This window comes from Rutidosis leptorrhynchoides, chromosome 8 (genome assembly GCF_046630445.1).
Source record: "Rutidosis leptorrhynchoides isolate AG116_Rl617_1_P2 chromosome 8, CSIRO_AGI_Rlap_v1, whole genome shotgun sequence".
In the NCBI taxonomy this organism is placed as follows: Eukaryota; Viridiplantae; Streptophyta; class Magnoliopsida; order Asterales; family Asteraceae; genus Rutidosis; species Rutidosis leptorrhynchoides.
In genome coordinates, this window is record NC_092340.1 from 296694043 (window position 1) to 296698288 (window position 4246).

Consider the following 4246-nt stretch of genomic DNA (forward strand, 5'->3'; position numbering starts at 1 on the left):
CAAAGTACAAAATATAAAATTGTACGCAAGGACGTTCGAAAATCCGGAACTGGGACCAGAGTCAACTCTCAACGCTCGACGCAACGGACTAAAAATTACAAGTTAACTATGTATATAAATATAATATAATATATAATTAATTATATTAATTTTATATATATTATATTTATAAATAAATCGTCGGCAAGAAAGACTCCAAAAGCTGGTGAGCTGTATTTACAAACTCCGCGACTCGCGGAGTTTGAAGGCAAAATAGGCCGCGAGTCGTGGAGCCCCAAAATTTGAAACTCCCTATAAAGCCAACCGAATTCTGATCATTTTTCATCCATCATATATCCATCTCTCTATCTATATCGTATATATTTATATTTATATTTTAATTTTAATTTTAATTTTAATTTTAATCATAATAATAAGGGTATGTTAGCGAATGTTGTAAGGGTGTAAGTCGAAATTCTGTCCGTGTAACGCTACGCTATTTTTAATCATTGTAAGTTATGTTCAACCTTTTTACATTAATGTCTCGTAGTTAAGTTATTATTATGCTTATTTAATCCGAAGTAATCATGATGTTGGGCTAATTACTAAAATTGGGTAATTGGGCTTTGTACCATAATTGGGGTTTGGATAAAAGAACGACACTTGTGGAAATTAGACTATGGGCTATTAATGGGTTTAATATTAACTAAACAATACCTTGTTAATTTAATATACAAACTTATAATTCGACGTATTTATATATAACCACATACGCTTGACTGGGTACGGTGGGCGGGATATCTATAAATACCAATAATTATTCATTTTACCGGACACGGAACTGGATTAATAGTTAATAGACTTGTTGAAATAGGGGTGAATTACATTCAAGGGTAATTGGTGTAATTGTTAACAAAGTAGTAAAACCTTGGTTTACACGCAGTCGATAACCTGGTGTATTCATTAAACAAAGTATTAAAACCTTGTTACAATTCGAATCCCCAATTAGTTGGAATATTTGACTTCGGGAATAAGAATAATTTGACGAAGGCTTTCGCTCTTTATATTTATGACTGATGGACTATTATGGACAAATCCGTATGGACATATTAAATAATCCAGGACAAAGGACAATTAACCCATGGGCATAAAACTAAAATCAACACGTCAAACATCATGATTACGGAAGTTTAAATAAGCATAATTCTTTTATTTCATATTTAATTTCCTTTATTTTATATTTAATTGCACTTCTAATTATCGCATTTTTATTGTTATTGTATTTAATTGCACTTTTAATTATCGTACTTTTTAATTATCGCAAGTTTATTTTATCGCATTTTTATTATTCGCAATTTCATTATCGTTATTTACTTTACGCTTTAATTTAAGTCTTGTATTTATTTTTAATATTTTACATTTGGTTTTAACTGCGACTAAAGTTTTAAAATCGATAAACCGGTCATTAAACGGTAAAAACCCCCCTTTATAATAATAATATTACTTATATATATATTTGTATTTTTATAAAAGTAAACTAATATAGCGTTAAGCTTTGTTTAAAGATTTCCCTGTGGAACGAACCGGACTTACTAAAAACTACACTACTGTACGATTAGGTACACTGCCTATAAGTGTTGTAGCAAGGTTTAAGTATATCCATTCTATAAATAAATAAATATCTTGTGTAAAATTGTATCGTATTTAATAGTATTTCCTGTAAAAATATAAGCTATTTCGTATACCCCGCTGCATACATCAAGTTATTTTTGGCGCCGCTGCAGGGGAACTCTTAAACGCCGGAAGCGCAACGCTAATATAAAAAAAAAAAAAAGATTTTTAATTTACTTTTATTAAAATTCGTTTTTATAAAAATACGTTTTAAATATTCGAAAATATAAAAAGAAAAACAAAAATTTATATATTTTTAAGAGTTTGTTAAAAGTTTTATAAGTTTCTTTATTTTTATTTTAGTTTATAAAAATATAAGTTTTATTTAAATATCTTTTATTTATATAAAAACAGAAAATTAGAAAACATAAAAAAAACGCGTAAAATAAAAAAATCTGTTCCAGAGTTGAAAACTGGAACCCCGCGACTCGCGGGGTTTTCTTCTTGGAATACCGCAACTCGCGGAGCTTTTCTGACACGCGACAGAACCCTAATTCAGCATTAATTACGGGTAATTAATTATTATTAGTATTATTTAACCCTAATTATTATTATTATTATAATTAGTTTTATTTTAAGTTTTACTTTTTATTTAATTTTTTTTATTTAGTTAATTTAGTTTAATTAAATTGTAAAATTAATAGTTTTATAAAATAAATAATATAAAAATAATATTTTTATAAAAAATTGTACTTTTTACAACTTTTTGTATATTTTTATATTTTGTCCCTTTTCAATCGTTTTAGCGTAATATTTGTATTTTTAGCTCATATTTAGTTTTAAACTTAGTTTTTGCCATAGTTATTTTTATTTCTAGATTTTTAGGCTTTGCCGTAGAATTCTTTAAGTGCTTTTTCTTTAGACTAAGATTTAGGTGCTTTAGAATTTTGCGACGCCTTTTTAAATTTTAGTTTCTTTTTAAGTTATTTCCATTTGGGATATATTTTTTCCTGTAAGCTTTAATATTTTTAGACGACTTTTTCCTATGTATCAATTATCATTCCAATTAGTAATCTCAATTTGCGATTATAATTTTAAGTTAGTTGTAGTAATAAGGTTAGGTTAGTCAAGTATTTTTAAGTTTTATAAGTTTCTTTAATTTTTCCGTCACCTTTTATTTTTCAACCATTTTTCTTTTTTCGACCTTTTTCGACGAACTCTTTTTCTTTCTTATTTCTCGCTATTCTAGTTTTAGGACATAGATTTTTATTCTACTTCTTATCTAAATTTCTTAAAATTACGAAAATTTATTTTAAGTGGTTAAATTGATAGACATCAAAATTTTCTGGTTCGTAGTAATAGTTAGATTTGTACGTGGACCGGGTTATTGGAGCCAAACAGTCCTCAATTATATTGAGACCAAACGAATCCTGCCCATCTGCTGCATCTTTTGGCTATTCGAAACGTGGGCAAAATCAGAAAAGTCTATTGATTGGATAACTTATTATAATTTTTCTTTCCTTTTAAAAACTAATAGGATATTCAGTGAATGCACCGAGCAAGACGTTCACCACCTTTTGTACGTTCACCACCTGTAACTAGATCAAGACATTTAGCAAATATTACTGCCGTTGATTTCTCTTTAGAATCGTCATCCAGTCGACCAAGTACTTCAGTTCAAATTTCCGATAATCCATTTAATGAACCCGACCTCACAATTGAGAATCCGGAGAATATTCAGGAACGATTCGTAGATCCTGAACCACTAAACTTTCCTCCGGAACCACCAATCATTCCAACAGAGATTGTTGAGGAACGAACCATTAAATCAGAATCCTCTAGTGATTCCGATTCAACAAATTCAATTATGGAGAATCTGGAACCTTTAAGTATGGAAGACCGAATGAGAGCTAAACGCACTGGCCAAGGTCACGCAATTACTCATCCAGACATTAATGCGCCAGATTATGAAATCAAAGGACAAATTCTACACATGGTGACTAATCAATGCCAATTTAGTGGTGCACCGAAGGAAGATCCAAATGAACATCTACGTACCTTTAATAGGATCTGCACACTATTTAAAATTCGAGAAGTGGAGGATGCACAGATATATCTCATGTTATTTCCCTGGACTTTAAAGGGAGAAGCAAAAGATTGGTTGGAATCGTTACCTGAAGGGGCGATTGATACATGGGACGTTTTAGTTGACAAATTTCTTAAACAATTCTTTCCGGCATCTAAAGCCGTAAGACTTCAAGCAGAAATTGTTACGTTTACACAGAAGCCAAATGAAACTCTATATGAGGCGTGGACAAGATATGGAAAGTTGTTAAGAGGATGTCCGTAACATGGTTTAGACACCTGTCAAATAGTACAAATATTCTACCAAGGATGCGACATCACTACAAGGAAAGACATAGATATAGCAGCTGGTGGTTCTATTATGAAGAAAACCGAAACTGATGCTTACAAAATTATTGATAATACTGCTTCCCACTCATATGAGTGGCACCAAGAAAAAGATATCGTTAGATCATCTAAAGCAGCTAGAGCCGATTCTAGCCATGACTTAGATTCCATTTCCGCAAAGATAGATGCTGTGGAGAGACGAATGGAAAAGATGACTAAAGATATTCACTCAATACGAATTAGT